The sequence below is a fragment of the Schistocerca nitens genome, chromosome 1, assembly GCF_023898315.1.
Source record: "Schistocerca nitens isolate TAMUIC-IGC-003100 chromosome 1, iqSchNite1.1, whole genome shotgun sequence".
NCBI classification, from domain to species: Eukaryota; Metazoa; Arthropoda; class Insecta; order Orthoptera; family Acrididae; genus Schistocerca; species Schistocerca nitens.
In genome coordinates this window covers 155,900,748-155,921,985 of record NC_064614.1, presented here as the reverse complement: position 1 = coordinate 155,921,985, position 21,238 = coordinate 155,900,748, and the positions used below count along the sequence as shown (strand labels likewise).

Below are 21,238 nucleotides of genomic sequence, written 5' to 3'. Positions count from 1 at the left end.
GCATTTTATGTTGGTCTTCGTGAATTATATTCTGTCGTATTATAAAAATGACCATTTTTACCAAAACAGTCTCGTTTATTTGGTGTGTTACAATTTCTGCAGTGTTATAAAGGCCTATTTTGTTTTATGAAGCAGATAGTGACAAAATAGACGTAATCAGATCGAGAAACCACACCAGTATTGGGTAGTATTTGTATTAACAGCTTACGCAGTATTAGACATGATATTTCAATTTTTCATGTAGCAAAACGTTTGACGAACTTTGATGAGGTAATAGAATCTTTCGCAGACAGGAAAGCACGCCATGTAAAGTTGTAGCAAGATTAGAGAGGAAACAATGCTAGGAGCTAAGGATTGAAGAAATGTGTACTGTCTCATTTGTCTCTTGTCTTTACTGGTTTATGTATTCTATATTTAATTTTATGTCACCCAAAGCAGAAAGTTTTTAGCTAATGGGCAATAAAGGGTGCAGATTTTCTGAAGAGTTCTTGTTCTCCCGATTACAAATAATCCCCTCCAGTATTAATTGCGAGTTTTTTTTATTTTATTTTTTTTTAAGAGGGGCAGGATATCATACCGGGGGACTGGGAGCAGGAGAGGCACCACAGGACATTCTAATTTCCACTGTCCTGATTATAGTTTGATGGCATCCATTACAAAATATACACGTTTCAATTCCAAGGAGCGAAATAAAGTGACGTGTGATAGAAGAATGCTGTGTGAAGAGGGGTGGCACTGCACTCTGGCACACTTAAGCCCAAATAACGTGTCATACATTTCCTCGAACATTTATGATCTACGTATAAGACTCTTCAAAAAGATGTGCGCTACAAAATGAACATATTTTTGAAAATTCGATTTTTTCAAATTTTTGACGTCGTATCTCAAACGTTCGAGGGCGGAGGGGGGGAGGGGGGTGGGGCACTCTCTTAGTATTGCCCCGGTTCGGAAATATCGTACATCCGGGGCTGATGCGCAGAGTTATAGTGGGGAAGTGTGTAGTCTCCACGTGACCTGTGTTTACATTTAGTGATTTTGCTGTTTCCTCTTCGTTTACTGCTCTTACGTCAAATAATAATAATAAAAAAAACGGATTTCTGTGGCCGGGAGCTATCAAGTGAATTAAAATACATTCACATAATTACGGAAGGCTAATACATGTTATTAGTTTCAGATTTTATTTTATTTCCACTTTTCTGACAGTCATGCATTAAACAATGAAGTTATTTTTGTCGGTTTGCTGAAGAAATTTGGTTTTTATTAACCTTTTACGGTGATGCAGTCAATGTGTTTGAAACGAAGTGTTCAGTTCCATACTACTGGCTAACTTCAACTGCTCGCTGCATTTCAAGTGCTCCTTTTCATCTTCTAGCACTTATGGCATTATGCCATAATAAAGAATCAAAAATGAGTTAATGCAATTCTGGTACTCCAAGAATATTTCCATCCCAAAGCCCACACTGAAAAGCTTAAAATCAGGTCGAAGCCTACTTCATTGGGAATCTGGATATGCGAATGTGCTCTTTAAGTATGCACTTTAAATGTGCCATTTTCGTATGGTTCACGAAATTCCGATGCTCTCGGGAGTATCCTCTGATGTATTTTTTTCTTTTATGACATAATGTAAGATCTTTTAATGTTTTACACGTACGAACATACGGACTTCCTGCGTCATAGTAGCTGCCAAAGCGCGGTGGTACCTGTTATCTGGCGCTCTCTGACGACTACAGAAACCAACCTATTTCTAACAGGTCGAGAGAAAATATTGCGAATGGTGGTTTGAAAAGCGTTACTTTCAAAGTAAATTTCCTTTTACCCAAGTTGAACTATGTGCGAGAATGCACGATGAATTTCTTAAATCACAGGGCGTTTGATGAAGAGCCATTTAGAAGTATTTCGAGACCAGATCAGACATTCATGTCGTTATTATGAGCAAATTGATGAGGCGCTACGGGAAGCTCTCTCTCCTCTTCTATAGCTAATTTATTTGTGGAAAAAACTGAGGACAAGTCACTGGACTCGGCTAAAAATTTTACTGGCACATTTGTGTGATATATCTTAAAGTGTAACACGCGCAAAAAAGATCAACATTATATGTGAAAGTTTAGCTTCTCTTGCAGCTTGTTGACCTTAGAGACCAATATTACTCGTATATGTGAAAGCTTTGCATTTCTTGTAGCAACACTATGTATATTAATTTAAAACATTAACTTTTCCTGTTTGTGTATCCGTGCTACTTAACAGTGATGTTGCTATTAGCTGACTACATCACATGTTCTGGAGTCTGAATATCCGCTGTCATCGGCTGGAGAGATCACGTGACATGGGCTATGACTGGCTTACAAAAGCGCATCGCAATCTCGGTTACAATGGTTCGGAAAGCAGCATACAGTGTTCGGTGGAATACGAATTTATACCTCCGTAATACGAAAATATGCAGCGTACATGTTGCTGCACATCAAAAATCTTTCCAAAAGGGGTTTTCTTCCCTTAGTTTCGTTTTCTAAAGTGCCGGGAAATTCTACGCCCGTGTATAAAAACATAGTCATTTAAAAGGATTGATGAGTTTTACAGTTCGAGGGAAAATATACTGTCACTTAATAACACGGAAAAAGTGTGTTTTCATCCGGGAGAAAGTTTATTTTTAACCGAGAATTCCGGGAAAAATTCGGGTATATTTTTCCTTGTCCGTGTATACACCCCGTCTGCATTTTACAATTTCTGTGCCTTTGACTGCCAGACCCGTTCCATTCATAGTCTGTCTACAGCCCTGTGCTTTCTTGTACATGTATGACTGAGTAGTGTCCGTTCCTTTAGAAGCTTCTGTGTAGTGACCGTATACCATTAGTGTCCATCCTGTCATCAACTCTTCTAGAAGGTACATACCTAACGAGTGCATGGTCAACAATTCTTTTGAACATGAGCCATAGTGCGCCTATCCCTACATGCTCCTGTCATTAACTAAATTTTTCGAGTTCTCCACTGGAATATGACGATACTGACTCTTAATCTAGTTTACTGAACGTATAAGAATTTCTATTTACTCTACTTCCCCTTTGTGCTTTCGCGATTATTTTTGCTGCAACTGCCTGACAGTCATTGATACCAATTTCAGTTTGGGCAACCTCAGAGAGTCGACGTCTATTCGTCGCCATTAAATCCAGGATTTTCCCGTCAAGAAAGGGGTTTCGAATTGTCTGTTCTAGGTAGTTTCCAGCAACGTTTTGCAGGATGTTTTGTTGCGAGTACCACTAAGAGAACTGTAATTAGCCCAGTTTATAATTGGATGATAGAAGTCTGCTCCAATGATTAAGATGGTGAGTCTTGTCTTAGACAGAAGAATCCGTGTTAAGTTAATGGCCATTCCGGGTACTGAGTCTTGTCCAACCGATGCCATATGCAGCTGCAAATTTCTGTCTCGGCGGAGTTGACTTTCTTGTCTACTGGTACAATTACATCATCTACATCTCTCATCTCCCTGTCCTCCTGTATCTATTATTATGTGAGATAAATTGTTATTTACGATCTCTTCAAACTCGGTCATATCTTTGCGAATATTTCGACAGTTAACCATCAGGATTTTAGTACTACCGTCTATGGTTCTCAATCTTATTACGCCTATATTCGTGTTACGGAACTGAAAAATCAAGAATTAAATTCTTTCAGCAACATAAAATTTGTTGTTGTTGTGGTCTTCAGTCCGAGGACTGATTTGATGCAACTCTCCATGCTACTCTATCCTGGACAAGCTTCTTCATCTCCAAGTAACTACTGTAACCTATATCCCTCTGAATCTGCTTACTATATTCATCTCTTGGTCTCTCTCTACGATTTCTACCCCACAAGCTTTCCTCCAGTACTAAATTGGTGATCCCATGATGTTTCAGAATGTATGCTACCAACTGATCCCTTTTTTTTTTTGGTCAGGTTGTACTACAAATTTATCTTCTCCCCAATTCTATTTAGAGCCTCCTCATCATTTACATGATCTAACCATCTAATCCTCAGCATTATTCTGTAGCACCACACTTCAATAGCTTCTATTCTTTTCTTGTCTAAACCGTTTATCGTCAATTTTTCACATCCATACAAATTCTTTCAGAAATGCCTTCCTGACACTTAATTCTATAATCGACGTTAACAAATTTCCCTTCTTTAGAAACGCTTTTCTTGTCGCTGCCTGTCTGCATTTTATATCCTCCCTACTTCGACCACCACAAGTTATTTTTCTTCCCAAATAGCAAAACTCATTTACTACTTTAAGTGTCTCATTTCCTAATCTAATTCCCTCAGCATCACCTGATGTAATTCGACTAAATTCCATTAAACTTGTTTTGCTTTTGTTGACGTTCATCTTACATCCGCCTTTCAAGATACTGTCCGTTCCGTTCAATTGCTCTTCCTAGTCCTTTGTTGTCTCTGCCAAAATTGCGATGTCATCGGCAAACGTCAAAGTTTTCATTTCTTCTTCCTGGACTTTAATTCTACTCCAAATTTTTCTTTTGTTTGCTTTACAGCCTGTTCAGTATACAGATTTAATAACATCGGTATATGCTACGACCCTGCGCGATTATAACTACTAATTTCGCGATAATATCAGCAATATTGTCCAGTCTTCCGATTTCCAACATGCGTGCTTCTTATTCTTTCTGCGTCCTGCTTACTGTGTCCAATTCCTTTTCCACAACAGGAATCTGTTGTAATTGCGTATTTTTTTCTCCCTGTGCTTTCTCTAAATATTGTTCCTTTGTTTAGCCGATCGCACTACCTTCTTGGCGTCTCTCCTTCTTGCTTCCGTCGCTAATCCTTTTAGATGTTTCAACTTTTCGCTCAAAATATCCTATATTTCCTTTATCTCTTTCGTAGTTTTCTTCATTTCATGTAATATTTTCTTTCTCGCTGCCTATTCTTCTGTTCCATTTTTTGGAAACATTGAAGTAAAGCAAGTTCTAAGCTACTTTGCTCATCTCTACTGTTTGGGGCTCTCTTCTCAACTGAGAATGCGTCTGCAGCGGTGAAACTGAACTGCAGCCCCCTTCTACCCTTTAATTTCTAATCCTTTTAACTGCGCCCTCACGTCGTGAAGCGACCGTGGCGTTCTCTTTCTCGTTCTCCCTGTCATTCTGATCGCACCTTCTGCCTCGAAAATCTCCGTCTGTTCTGTCTGAAGCATGAATGGTCTCTGAATTGCCCGTTCTGTGGGAAACGTTACCTGCTCCTTCCCATACTTGATAACTGCCTATCTTGATCTAGCTCCATATGAGAAATTTCCGTTAACTTAAGCAACTCTCTAGCTGCCGACATCTGACTCCTAGTCCTCATTCAAACACGTATTCAATACACCTCACATACATACACATAAAATATTGTTAAACTCATACAAAATAATTTCGATGCTGTACCATCGCTGATAGATCTACAGGATGTGGATCAAAATCCACAAAAGCCAGAGAAAACTGAAATATCCCATGCGTTGATTATGACTAACGCGGGTCTATGGCTGTACAAATGTGATTATAGTCGAATCTAATTTTAATTATCAAAAGTTTTACTTCTCTCGTTGCTTTATGAGCATTCTGTTAAGAAAAATGTTTTAAAAATATTTCTGGAAATTTAAAAATGCAAGTTTTTATTCCTGACTACATGAAAAAAGTCTCCAATCACTGTCATGATCCTGGCAGAGGTACGCCAAAAATGTGCTACCCCACTGCCTACGACTTTAGATAATTAACCTGTATCAGTGGGCAATAACGAATGAAGACTGTAAACTATCATTTGTTACACAAGGATTTTTTTTAATTAACGCTAAATTATGACCTTACAGACTCCAAAATTGTGGTCTAATAGTACCACTGTAATTTAATTTTGTGACCAAATATTGTATGCACGTAATGAAAGTCAAAGTTACCAGAAGTTCTACTGTGTATTATAAACCTCACACAAAACGAGTGCAGTAGTTGCACTGAAACATCCTTGTTTTTTATTACAAGGAATGTGAAATTTACAGCTACATTTCCTATACCTAACTGTAGTTGATTCTGCACTTTAGCTTGAGAAGACCTATGACCAGTAGGGCCTACAATCCTACAACACTGAACAGGGAAAATCGGTGGATTTACTTTCGGAAGTATTCTTTGAAATAACTTCAGAAACGACATTTACTGCTACTCCCGTGTTTAAAGCAACTTGCACAGTAATGCCTTCAATTTCCACCTGAATTTTTACAACAGGTTCAGTGGTATGCTTCTCTTGATAAGGCGTCATATCCAGCTGAAGTTCTTCTATTAGTAATGTGCCATCATTATACCGGAAAAAAATTGACGCTTGAATTTTCGCCCCTCAAAACTTCCTCGACTACGTAGACGGAAACTCTGAAAGTCGAGTCTAGTTTGACGATGGTCCATTATTGATAGATGTTTGCTCCGTTACGTCAGTTATTACTGGTGGTTGGTTTCGCCATTCATTTGCATTGACGTTTGGCTCCCAACCTGAAGTTTGTGGCTGATTGTGATACTCTTGTGTTTGTTGCTGATATCGGCATTTTGGCTGGTAATTCCCCTCGTGATAAAATCCTTTCCTCTTCTTATTATTTTTCCTCAATTTCCGCTTATATTTTTGTTCACCTTGTTGGTCATGATTACTCTGTTCATGATTTTCATTACAAGATTTCACGTTTTTCTGGAAATAATTCACCTCTGCGTTTGGTGAATTGTGTGCAAAAGATCTGTTTCCATACCCTCTATTCTCTTTGGTTTGTTTATCATACGGTTTGTTGTTGCTATTATATTTGTTAGGTTGGTAACTTGGTTGGGTATAACGAACACGTGATTCTTCGAACAGGATGTCTTTTGAATCCAATGTTGCTAAAAAAATCTTCCACATGTTGTTCAGGCACATGTAGAAGCTTTTCCTTTACTTCAAGTGGAAGTTTGGCCTTTAATATTCGAATGATATCCTGTGTCGCGATTGGATCAGTCCAGTATTTACTCTTGTTTATGTACTTCTCGAAATACTTCCTTAAAGATCCATTTTTGAAAGAAAGTGGTTGTGTGTCAAAAACTTCCTTGTGTAGTCTTTCTTGCACTGCCTTTTCTCCAGTATTTGTGCAAGAAAGCGCTTTCAAATTGCTCATGTTCTTGAGACCATTCGGATGCTTCTGACGCCAAATCGATCCATCCCCATGTATAAATCCTGCAACGTACATAGTTCTTTGTTGCTCAGTCCACATTCGTGGCAGTATCCCTCTAAATTCCTTGATAAAGACCACGAGATTGATCGACTTCCTTTTGGGGTTAAATATCCGAAATTGACGATATTTAAGCATTTTCTCTTCATTCATAGTCACAGGTGTATTCTGGTGACTATTTCGTGATGGATGATATTCCTGATAATTTGGTTCCGATTGATTACGTGAATACGCACCAATACATGGATATTGTTGTATGGATTCGGTTTCACTGGTTTCGTCAGGAATTATGTCTGCTTTTGATAAACTGCAGGTAACAGGTGCGGCTCTGTTATTAACTAAACCTTGCTGGCATACTTTGAGTGTATTTTCAATCTTTGCCTTCCAGGCAGGAAATTCCTCAGTGAAAGTGAAGAAGAATTACAGAATCTGCTGAATGGAATGAACAATCTGATGGGTATAGAATATGGATTGAGAGTCAATCTAAGATAGACGAAAGTAATGAGAAGAAGTAGAAATGAGAATAGCGAGGAACGTAACATCGGATTTGTGGTCACAAAGTAGACGAATTAAGGAATTCTGCTACCTAGGCAGTAAAACAACAAATGACGGACGGAGCAAGGAGGACATCAAAAGCCGACTGGCAATGGCAAAAAGGTCATTCCTGGCCAACAAAAGTCTACTACTATCAAACATGGGTCTTAAGTTGAGGAAGAAATTTCTGAGAATTTACGTCTGGAGTACAGCATTGCATGGTAGTGAAACATGGACAATGGGAAACCCAGAACAGAAGAGAATCGAAGCATTTGAGATGTGGTGCTACCTAAGACTGTTGAAAACCATGTGGACTGACGAGGTTTGGAGTGAAGAGATTATCTGGAGAATCGGAGACGAAAGAAATGCCGGCCAGAGTGGCCGAGCGGTTCTAGGCGCTACAGTCTGGAACCGCGCGACCGCTACGGTCTCAGGTTCGAATTCTGCCTCGGGCATGGATGTGTGTGATGTCCTTAGGTTAGTTAGGTTTAAGTAGTTCTAAGTTCCAGGGAACTGATGACCACAGAAGTTAAGTCCCATAGTGCTCAGAGCCATTTGAACCAAGGAAAGAAATATTTGGAAAACAGTGACAAGAAGATGGACATCTGGAGTACAGCACTATATGGTAGTAAAGCATGAACTGTTGGAAAACCGGAACAGAAGAGAATCGTAACATTTGAGGTGTGGTGCTACAAATGGTTCAAATGGCTCTGAGCACTATGGGACTTAACTGCTGTGGTCATCAGTCCCCTAGAACTTAGAACTACTTAAACCTAACTAACCTAAGGACATCACACATCCATGCCCGAGGCAGGATTCGAACCTGCGACCGTAGCGGTCGCGCGGTTCCAAACTGTAGCGCCTAAAACCGCTCGGCCACTCAGGCCGGCCGTGGTACTACAGTCGAATGTTAAAAATTAGGTGGACCGATAGAGTAAGGAATGATTAGGTTCTGCGCTGATTCGGAGAGGAAAGGAATATTTTGAAAACACTGATAAGGAGAAAGGCCAGGATGATAGGACATCTTGAAAGGCATCTTTACAGTTAAGGGGTATCTTCAGAATTAAGATGGTCATGGAGAAAGGTTATTTAGATACGTCTGTAAGCAGTGTATAGCAAGAACTTTCCACTGTGTGCGCTTTTTCTGTTAAAATCTATATACAGATGCGCGGAGGGAAATGTGAGCGCAGAGCATCCCACAAGGATGGATACAATATCTCCTCCCGAGAGCGGAGCGAATGTTATAGCACGTGACACTGGTGAGTCTTGCGTAGGCCAGCAGCCGTATCAGGCCAGGAACCTGTAACTATTTCAGACGAGTTTAATAACTCTTGACTGCGCGATTAGATGCATGAAAACTCTCGGTAGCAGACGAATGGGTACTTTTTCAGCTACATACTGATTTCTCATGAGCAGAACGCTCGCGAAGTGTGACGGACAAGCCGACTAGAGTGACGTTACATATTCTCGGCAGGGCCCCTACATTTCGTTGGTCCCTGTAACGTCCCTTAGAAAAAGACATATTTTGCAGTAAAGAGAAAATATTGTGCATCGTATTCTGTTATTGTATGGAGTTATGTATTTTTTTATTATTATTTATTTTAGATAATATCTGTGTCGGCGAGTACTGAATCCGCACAGACGATAAATATCATACAAAGATAAACAATGTCGTTAGTATAAATAATACAGCATGAACATTAATTTCTCTGTCTTCTTCTTGGCGTTACGGGAGTAAGATAGCCTGTGTCGCAGTTGTACATGCTACCGTAGTCTTCTTTTGTCATGGTTAATCGATGTACGCCATTACGTACTCATATTTAAAAAAAGGTGTGTATTGTAGATAAGTTAACATATTTGAAGGTTTAAATAGAGTTATTCAAATGAAAACTTGCATTATTAATTGTTACAACTTGCTTGACTATTATCCCATCCTGTTGAGACATTTTTCAGTTATTTAAATATTATCCGTGGTGCAGAGCTGCGCTACGAACGAACAAGCCGCTGCCGCGGCGCATTCAAACTGCATTAAAAGAAATTGATCATACCGCAAAGAAGCGGGAAGGTTATAGTGAAATAAAATCATTTCTTTCAGCTTCCGGACTTGCAGAGCAGAGCAGCAGATTTTATGATGTGTTTTGCAGGTTGACGCGGGCTGCTGATAATATATTGCTAACAGTACAAAAGAGATAATTTACCTTCGTAACATAATAGGAATTTTGCTGTGCTTAGTTCTGGTCTGGCAAACCTTATAGTGAAAACGTATTTTTCTCCGACAATAGTCTCATGTTCTTGTGCTAGTCGTGGTAATTATTGGTGTTTTACGCTTAACAAAAATCCACTGCAAAATGTTGAACAATCTTTGCGAACTGTAACATCAGTATTTCATAGCAAACTAATTTTCATTTTCAATAACTATAAAGTAGGGAAGATATGTTGATTTTTATACTGGGTTACAGTAGCCAAAAATGTTCTTTTAATAGAAAGCCAGATACAGAACCATAAGAACCCAATATATTCTGTTTTGTTGAAAATTAATTATTATAAAGAAATTCTTGGCACAGCATTACTAAAAGGTATTTCGCGGCTCTTTTCGTATACGCGTTATCAACGAACAATAAAAGCAAAAATAAAACCAAAATAAATGAATAAAAGAGTATTTACAAATTAACGACTATACGCGAAATCCCGGATCGCTTAACCGTACTTCGGCGTCGCGGCTTGGGGTGTCCTGGAAACTCACAGAATAAAAGGGTCTGGCGGCAATGGCCACATCCTTAAACAAACGAGGAATGTTCTGTAATCTGTCACTTACTTCTGTGATAACATTCTGACAGCTTCTGTCAGAAGCCTGGCTACGTAAATATAATCGAATAACGATCTGTGCACTGGACGTAATAGTTTTGTGAGATAAGCAAATTGCAGAAGAGTTTGTTAAGAGTGGTTACGTTATTCTGTAGCTAGTTGGAGTAGATGTGATACCTCTTACAGCCCTTAAACCTCTGAAGTTGTAGAAGGAGTCACAAGATAACAATTAGTGTCACTGCATAGCAGGTCCACAGCATCAAGAAAACCGCAAGAAAATAATCAAGGTAGAAGTGAGCCCAAAAGCATCACGGTGACGTATCGTTAATGAAGTTGTTCACTCAGTTACAACCCATAACTTGGGACGAAAACACTTCAATGTGGCGCCCATGGTTAGGGACGCGAATAGAAGGCACTGAAGTAAGAAAATGAACCGTATCATCTTCATCTTTGCCTAGGTGTGGTGTGTCGTCTTCCGGAGCCTTGGCTTTGATCTGCCGCGATTGGTCCGTTTGTTTTTAAATTTCGGAGGGCGCTACGTTCTGGGGAGAGACCAGCTGACGACGAGAGTATCGAGTGCTGCTGCCGGAGTGAGACGGGGAGTTTAGTTTCCGGTTGTGTGGCAGAGCAGTGTTGCGGGAAAGGTGGTATAACTTCCTGTGAACGCACGTGATTGCTACGAGCGTGTGTACTCGGGACGGCGGCAGTCGTTCTGGACGGTCTGTGTGATAAGCAAGCTCGGCGTGGCAACTGTTGACGCGGCGTGTCCGCGTTGCAATGGCGGAACTGGGGCGATTGACGTAACTCGAGTTGGTGCTGGTTGCAACCTGTCGTCGAATGCTTGTCTGCCTACTGGACTAACGGTGAGAATTTCTTGACTTGATGTGTCTCACTCAATTTCTGCCCGTGTCGTCGGTTGTGTTTTGCTCTAAGGTCGTGTACCATGGTGTTTCGCAATTTTAGTAGGCTCAGGCGTGCCCGAAATCCCGGTTCAGTGATCTGCTGTTATATTGCCAAGTGTAACTATCACTAGAAAAGAGTGTTAACTCTCTGTGCCTTAATAACTGAACCTAAAATATTATCTGTGGTTGAAATTTTATTCTAACCCAAGTGCAATAACGATCTTGTATTTTACAATTTGAGTGAAATTATTATTTAGTACTGGCCGTCACATTTACTGAGTCGAAGATTTACGAAGGCCAGTGGGCGTCATTAACAGTTCCTGCGTAGATAGGCGTTATATTTTGAACCATGTGTTTCAATGTTTAGTAATTTTTATTTTATGTGTTATAGAGAGCTGCCGTCATGACCTATGTTGACTATTCGCCACGTTGGTGAAGTTTCTAGTTGTTCTGCTGGTCTGTGCCATATTGCTAAAGCAGGTAGTCCTAGCACAGCTGACTGTAAATTTTTCCTAGTGGTGAGGAGCACAGGCTGGTTTTAAGTGCTAACTCACTAACTTTACCATTCTCAAATATTTATTACTACTGATATTCGGGCCCTTCAGGCCGAGTGGCGACGTCACTACCCCTTTTTGGTTATTAATTTTATCTTGTTAGCTTGTTTCATTATAAAAAACATCTTTGGTATATGAATTTGTCTTTTGGTCTTTACTGCTCCTTTGGACGAAGTAAATTAAGTGTTGGTTTTGCATTCTTGTAGCATTATCAAAACATCATTTGTGGTTATATTTGATTGGCCTTTCTGGCCGAATGATTAAAGTCATTCCTTTCAGTAACTTATTGAATTGGTCAATAATTATTCAAAAGTGTTGGGTCCTTCACACCGTGATTATCTTGAAACTTAAGATTGTCATTCTGAAATTACAGTTGTGATTGTCCAGCGGCCCTTCAGGCCTGGAGTTTAAAAAATGTAATTGTGTTTTGTGATATATATATATATATCACAAAACACAATATATATATATTTGTACCAGTGAACAAGTGTTTTTTAATGTTTAATAAAATTAAATTGTGTTTGAAACTGTACCCTCATTTGGGTCTACGCTTTCACTCCCTGCAGCCTTTGAGCTCTGCTTACCTTACGTTTTGGTTAAATTTTCCGTTACCACGACGTATCAGAGAGCTTTAGCGACAGTAAAAAGAATTTTTAAGAAACAATGTAGAACACACACTGTAGTGTCGCCCAATGAAGGGTGGCTGATTTGGTGGAGGGGACCGAATATCGAGTTCAGCGGTTCCAACGCAATGTAATTACAGCATTTAAGAAGAAGTGATTTTTTTATTTGGTGCAAATAAAATAAATGTGAATTATCACATCAGAAAGTGTAAACAATATTAGTTGACCACAGAAATCAATTCAACAACAAAAAATATATACATGTTGAAATAACCGTCCACACATGAGTGAAGACATACTTCGTCGACGTAACGGAAGATTACAGCATGCTGATTCCGAGCCCACGAGTGCAGCTGAAACTTCCGACGGCATTGGCGGCAGTCGAGTAACACGACGGCAGTGCAGCTTGGCCTCGCAGGACAGCGGTTGGTCACCAGATTACGGCAACGGCTACATAGCGGCTCATGGAGACATCGCTGCACCCATACGGCGTATCAGCAGCCAGGTGCAGCTACCGGTGATACTGATTAAGCGAGCTGTAAACAGCCCAAAACCCTGAAACTCTATTCTTAGCAGTTCCTCGTGCGGAAGCCGATAGAAGCGTGTGACACAAATTGTGCAGCTGTGTTAGAATGTAATCTTATCGGCGAAGGGATTTTTAGGTTTATGTATAGTTTGTCTACATTATATGTCTGTTACTACGTGTAAAATGGCTGAACTAATGTCTGCTAGGCACAAATAGACGAATTACTACAAAGTTAATAAGGCGCAAATGGAAGAATTACAATATGGCACTAAAGCTCAATGGGAGGAATTAAAACAGTTTACACACGGTAGCTACAAAAATACAGTCTTCAAATAGTTCATTTCCATCATAAATGAGACCTTAGTTAGGTTACCTAAGGATTTGCGGAATGAAATACGAAAACAATGCGATTTAGTGATCAGGAAGGAGGTTGTAGAACAGTTTAAAATGGTAGACGGTAAAACAAAATGATCGTAGAGGAACGATCCACTCTGGAGATACTTGCAAAACAGTCAAATCTCGGAGACGTGAAATGGAGTAGTATTATGAAAAAGGCCTTACAGTTAAGTTACCAAAATCACCTTTTAGAAGAGAAGAACTAAAGTTTTAGGACATGTAGTAGTAATCGCAGGAGCAAGAGCAAATCCAGAAAGAATAAAGGCGATTTAAGACTATCCTGAACCGTAATACCCTCTTTCCTAGGGTTAGCCGGATTTTACTGTCGCTACATATAGGGCCAGCCAATGAACGAGCACAGATTATTATTGTTATTAAAACAAAAAGCCAAATGGGTATGGAATAAAGGGACATCGGAGGCTGTTCAGAACCTTAAGCATGCCTTAGTAGATGCAACCATATTAAAATCCCTGTAATGAATTATTTATATTAGCAACAAACGCTTCGAGACACGTTGTAGCTCGTGAACTGTTCCAAGGTGAATGGGATCCCAAGACAGGAGAACATAACATCACAGCCTTCACTAGTAGAAGTCTACAAAAACATGAACTCAACTATACAGCCACAGAGCCAGAGTTGTTAGCCACTGTAATGACCATAAAAATATTCAAACGCTAATGTGGGGTTCTAACACCATCACATGTAGAGATCATCAGGCTTTGGCTTTCCTTACGGAATGTCGGTTGCTACGTAGCCAATTAATGTGATGGGTGTTATTCCTTCATCAAATAGAAATTAACTATAGAAAAGGTTGTTCAGAAAATAAAGTACCAGATACACTGAAACTGCCTGGCAGATTAAAACTGTGTGCCGGACCAAGAATCGAACTCGGGACCTTTTCCTTTCACGGGCAAGTGCTCTACCAAGTTTGGAAGGTAGAAGACGAGATACTGGCAGAAGTAAAGCTGTGAGGACGGGGCGTGAGTCGTGCTTGGGTAGCTCAGTTGGTAGAGCACTTGCCTGTGAAAGGCAAAGGTCCCGATTTCGAGTCTCGGTAATCTGCCAGTAAGTTTCATTTCAGCGCACACTCCGCTGCAGAGTGAAAATCTCATTCTGGAAACATCCCCCAGGCTGTGGCTAAGCCATGACTTCGCAATATCCTTTCTTTCAGGAGTGCTAGTTCTGCAAGGTTCGCAGGAGAGCTTCTGTAAAGTTTGGAAGGTAGGAGACGAGATACTGGCAGAGGTAGAGCACTTGCCCGCGAAAGGCAAAGGTCCCGAGTTCGAGTCTCGGTCCGGCACACAGTTTTAATCTGCCAGGAAGTTTCATATCAGCGCACACTCCGCTGCAGAGTGAAAATCTCATTCTGGAAACCTCTACCAGATACATTGTCACGATTGCCCTCAGACATGAGTAAAATGACGAGAACTGGAGTACCAGGAGCTATTTTTCCCATCAGTTTCTTGGTTTAAGTTCTACCAACGATGAAGATAGAAGGTTAACCTTACGGCTAAATCATGATGTAAGGGCAGATGAATATTTTAAAGAAAAGCGACAACAATGTTACCATGCAGTACTACTACCAGAAGAAAACTATATGTGGACGATTTTGGAAGTTGTGAGAGATTATTCATAAGATGGAGGCTACCGCACATATGACTTATGGACGGACGAAAAACAATTTTTTGATGCATGGGAATCGAGAAGATCGTTTATACTATGATAAGAGGCACACTTTATCGACCTCTATTGTACCGAAGGGGGGGGGGGGGGGGAGGTAAAGGAAGTGTGCTAACACTAGCCCCTAAAGCAGAAGGTGACATACTAATGCAGTAAATACGCGAAACTGGGATGGTATGGCACGCAAACTGTTTGGGCGATGCTATGATAGATAGCATTAGCGTTATCTCCGATAAGAAAGCACTAGTAAATGTTTTAACAAATGAGGAGCGAAACTATTCTAAAAAAAACGTTATCTCCTATAAGAGTGCGCTAGTGCATAAAAAATTTATGTAAATATAAGAAAAATGCGATGTCATTAATATATTATGTCTCTTAATCAAAGGTAGAAGAATTGAAGAGCTGCTAAGTATGGGTTTTGTACCTGTTAATTGATGAAAAGTGAGCGGTAGATAACCGTGTTCGTAATAATTTTTTTAAATCTAGTGATAATGAATATGTTCTACGCAAAGAGCCCTTAAAGATAAATGTCTGAAAGACAAGACTCGATATTAAATATTTCGATAGTATATACATATATGTGAGTAATGGTCTTACGAAAATTATAAGAAAAATGGTGTAAAAGTCGGAGGCAGGAAATTTGTCTTTTAATTACCTGTGTAAAGTCACTATCGACGTCTATGACAGGTATAAGAGGAAAAGTCAGGGACTTTACATAAGTGAAAAATTATAAGATGAGGTGTATCCGGATATGATTTAGATAGGGGAGAGGTGATAGATGGGCGAACTCACAGAAGGGATAGTCTAATTCGTAGTGAGGTGATTCCATGGAAGGGACGACCTGAACCCTTTTTGTTAGGAAAAGAAAATGAAGGAACACTTACATCGAAAATATGACAGTGTATGTTGTAATGGTTCTTTATTTACTTGACCATTACGGCACTCCAACCCCAGTTTTCGATACCAGTAATATCGTACTACTTTTCTGCTAAGTAACAGACATATTTTTGTGACAATATTCACAATTGGTTTTATTAATGTATAGGTACTCCGATGTATCGATATATTACAGTGATATGGTTCTTGTGTGTATTCATTTCTGTGAAACTGTCATAATCTTTTACTTACTTGCAACCGTTTTGGCACGAATGCGCACAAAGCAGTCTTTGTTTCACATTGCAGAAGTTAAGTTGTTATTTCGCTTTGTAAAAGAACAGTCAAGTCTTGTGTTTGGTTAAAATGGAAATTAAATATATGAAGATTGATACAAAACGGTTTTCTTGATGATGTGACAATTGAGAAGAAGTATATGTGAATTTACAAGAAGTTTAATAAAAATGTGGATCGTGAACACCAAGTCAAAAATTATTTCTACCATACCATTGTTCTGATCTGGGATTGTTTGATCATTAAGAATTTCCTGAAAAACGCATTTGTTACGTCTTCAAATATTGCTAAAATACAGATCTGTACCTTCTAGCAGTCAAAGTGCAATCACCCTAGAATCAACAAGATGTACGAAGCTGTAAACTGGCTTTGAGTCATGCTAATGAAGTATTCTCCAAAACAATTATGAGCAAATAGACTTACCTGTCTGACATTCATTCTCTGAATCTTCGTTTCTGTACACGTTGGATAAAATATAAAACTGATATTTGAAACAGAGGAAAGACGAGTAAATTAAAATGTAAACATTTAACTTATTATGGTAAATAAAGGTTGAAACTTTTATAGCTCAATAAAGTTGAGGTAGTATGTTATTACAAGCTAATCACATGGATTTACCACTGACTAGGAATAACGTAATCATGATAGAGGCTGAATACTCATGGTAAATGGTTCGCATGAGATCTTGTGGCAATGTAATGATCTATGAGAAAATAAATAATGCAGTAAAATAATCAATGAAAAAGTCATTTATTATATTGTAACAAAGGAAACAGTTCCATGTTTAAATCAATATTCCCTATTAGTTTAAAAATGGCTGTCTTAATATGACTGATCGGACATATCCTGTTGTGTCATGAAATGAAATTGAATTCATTCAGACGACACATTATTTTGTGCAATGATAATAATTTACTAAACATTCCAGGCAGTGCTATGATTGTAAAGAACATATTAAGTTATTTTACACATCTTTCATCTTAGTAACGGGGTCCTTAGTGGTACATGTTGTTATTATGTAACCACATGTTTCACTTCTTCCTATTAAAACGAAGAAATATGGACGAGGAGAAAACTTGTTTAGATAAGTAGTGTGTAGTTAGGACTTCCTACTGTGTGCACCTTATCTGTGTGGAGCTATGCAGAGGGAGATGTGAGGGCAAAGCATACAACAAGGATGGAGCGATGGAATGACTCCACATAGGAGGGAAGGGTCCTTTACACCTCGGCTTCACGGCTTTGAGGTGTTCTGGAAATTCACAGAACAAGAGGGGCTGGCGACAATAGCCACATACCGAAACAAACGAAGAATGTTCTGTGATCTTTCTTCTGTGATAACATTCTGACAGCGTTTGTCACCAGCTTTGCTACGTAAATGCCGTCTAATAGAAATCTGTATACCTGACATTGTAATTGTTTTATGAGAGAAGCAAATTACAGGAGAGTTTTTTAAGAGTGGTTACCTAAATTAGTAGCTAGTTGGCACAGGTGAGAGCTCTCTTACATTCACACGGTACAATTAGTGCCACTGCATAGCAGGTCCACAGCATCAAGAAACTACTAGAAAGCGACAGTAAAATAATAATCAAAGTTAAATTTATCATGAAAAACATGAGATTGACAGATCGTTAGTGAAGCTGTTGATTCAGTTACGTCCCAGAACTTGAGCCGCAAACATTATTGTTCATTGCAGATAGATCACCGTTCGTAAGGACTGTACGTAACTGTTATTAGCAGTGCAAATATTAAAACAGCAAGTTCTTAGCCTAACTGGAAAGTAGTACACTGTTTCTTTCAGTCTAACTCATTTTGTGTTGAGTTTACAATCTGTATCATACAGTGCATGTAAGCATATCCGAAACAGAGGTGTTTAATGATAGTTAATATTCAATACAATCCACAAAATTGGATTTAGAGTTTCTCGGTTCATGCACAGTGCTTCCGCATTCCTAACTACTCTCCTTCATGATGCCATCTACGGTACACAATGAATGAATGAAACATGGAATCCATATCTGAATGAAAGCGAAAGCAAGTGATGCGCATTGTGAATATGGTATTATAAGGCATTTTTCTATGTAGAATCAAAAATATTGAAGTGTCTATGGTCATATGCAAACGTTTCTATTTAATATCAATGCGGAACCTTTTCGGAACAATATTGTATATGACAGAGGCATTAAATATAAAGGTATTTCTGTTGAAGAGAGGTTTATTAATTTATCACAAAAAAACTTACATGGGTCTAATAGGCTACAGACTCTTATTACAGATTCTGGAGAGACGTTTCTCAAAACAGAAGCAGAAACAAGCCATACGAAAACAATACCCTCGTCTCACACTTACACAGATATAATTATGAATGCCTCAGATCTCTTGGTCTCGATGGAATCACATCCATCAAAATTCTTTAGATAATTCACATGAATGTCTGATAATACTTCATGTTAAGTTAGATTAAGTTATAGTTTCACAGCCACTTCTCTTGCATCATAACTGTGAACCTTCTGTTGTAGGACTATTAGTTCATGTATGTTATGATGTGGATACTACATTTTTAGTTAGCATGCATATATTTCGTATCGAATAAAATAAAATATCTTTCCTCTAGCCAATGTTGGCAAGTCACTCAAGCTGCGGAAATGGTGGATGTTTAGCAGAGTTTTGCTTTCCCGTTTCTTCTTTATGCACAAAGTTTTATTGTGAAGAATCTTGTGTTTTAGACATATGTGACGAAGTGATCTATATCTCTCACTATACTTCGTGCGACTGCTGGCGTCATTTGAACTGGCTCACACAGCAACCTTTTCTGTAGTTTCTGGAAAAGAAAAAAAGAAATTTCATTTGTTAGTTGCGAAACAACAATATGGTCCACGAGTTAAAAAGTGCTTCTCATGTATTTCCAGACAACACAAATTTAAACGCAGAGTTCTCAGCACTCACAAGTGCTACATCCAATCATTTGCTTCAGCAAGGAAGTGCAAGGAAGTCGTTTTCAGATGTGTGGGTCCGCAAAAAAGATGGCCGTTTCGTGGGTCACAGTGTGTTCCGTAAACCAACTCACACCGAGCTATACCTGCAAGATACGAACTTCCATCAGCCATCCCAACGCAGAGGTATATTACGGACTCTCGTTCACAGAACTAGAGTTATATCAGTTGCAGAGAGCTTATCACTCTTCGCTTTGTATTTGTACAGTACGGGCACTCTGATAAACAGATTCGAAATGCGTTTCAACCGGCACGCATTGAACCTCAGTAACTACCAGAAGGAACGGAGAATTCCACGAGGATGGTTTTTTATACGATGTTGGTGTGGGTCACTTAAGATATGCGGGCTGTTCAAGAAACAGCAAATAAAATGTGCCTGCCCCCCTCCAGCTAGGTTCTGTTAAAGATAACCTAAATCGGAGGAGACCAGGGATGCATAATATCCCGTGCCAGTGCAGGAAATCTTACATTGGCCAGAAGTGTTGCACTATTTAGGATAGATGCGCTGAACACAGACGTGACGTCACACCAGACTGAGTCAGGCAGGAAAGTCTGCTGTTGCTCAACACTGTCTTGAAACGAGGCATAGCATGAAATACGGAGTGACAAAGATCCTTTCGTCCGCCTCCACATACTGGGACTCTATAATTAGGGAAGCTGTCGAAATGCGTATGATTAAGAGAGACACGGGATTTGGATTTAGCAGGGCATGTTAACCAACAATGGCGGTACTAAGGTATCGTCGGTAGCAGTCAAACGAATCAACACAGACGGGTGATCGGAGACCGGACACTTAACCTGGACGCCAACACAATGCCTCCGAGCGCGCTTGGCCACAATTTGCGACCGCGCTTTTCCCGCGTCGCGCGTGTGAAGACGGTAGCCTGTTTCTCTGGCTGGGGCCCTGGATGTCGTCGGGGCAACATATCAGAAAGCACCTGAAAATGTTGAACACCTGTCTCGTTAAAATATTATGCAACTTTCACATTATGCGACGCAGCGCCCGTGAACCACTCAGACACAAAAGTAAGACCAATAGTGGGCCAATAATCGGAGCCCGATTGTAATTTCTCCCCATGTGGATGATATCCCGTCCCTCCGTATTACTCTAGCAGCCTAGCGTAACATTCTGCGTTTTGTTTCTTAAATAATGAATGAGGATGAAATGATGATGAAAGACACACAACACTGAGTCATCTCGAGGCACAAAAAATCCCTGAGCACGCCGGGAATCGAACCAGGGTCCCCGTGCGAGGGAAGCGAGAACGCTACCGCAAGACCACGAGCCGCGGACGTCATCCAAGTGTCCGGACCCTTCGCCGGATAGTTACGTTATTTAAGGAAACAGGAAGTGTTCAGCCACACGTGAAACGTCAACCACGACCTGCAACAAATGATGATGCCCAAGTAGGTGTTTTAGCTGCTGTCGCGGATAATCCGGACATCAGGAGCAGACAAATTGCGCGAGATCGGGAATCTCAAAAACGTCGGTGTTGAGAATGTTACATCAACATCGATTGCACCCGTACCTTATTTCTATGCACCAGTAATTGCATGGCAACGTCTTTGAACGTCGTGTACAGTTCTGCCACTGGGCACAAGAGAAATTAGGGGACGCTGACAGATTTGTTGCACGCGTTCTATTTAGCGACGAAGCGTCATTCACCGACAGCGGTAACGTAAACCGGCGTAATATGCACTATTGGGCAACGGAAAATCCACGATGGCTGCGACAAGTGGAACATTAGCGACATTGGGGGGTTAATTTATGTTGCGGCATTATGAGAGGAAGGATAATTGGCCCCCATTTTATCGATGGAAATCTAAATGGTGAAATGTATGCTGATTTCCTACGTAATGTTCTACCGATACTAC

General features: G+C 39.9%; 2 protein-coding genes across 2 annotated transcripts in view; both read right to left on the bottom strand.

Annotated features, from left to right (window-relative positions):
* The window catches only part of LOC126232848 (putative inorganic phosphate cotransporter), a 112,170-nt gene that overhangs the window by 21,504 nt on the left and 69,428 nt on the right, over nucleotides 1–21,238 (bottom strand). The window lies entirely within an intron of this gene.
* The window catches only part of LOC126243928 (putative inorganic phosphate cotransporter), a 246,450-nt gene continuing 243,980 nt past the window's right edge, over nucleotides 18,769–21,238 (bottom strand). Inside the window, exon 11 of the mRNA XM_049948199.1 lies at nucleotides 18,769–18,877. The gene's annotated coding sequence lies outside the window, so the exon portion shown is untranslated. The remainder of the gene's footprint in view (nucleotides 18,878–21,238) is intronic.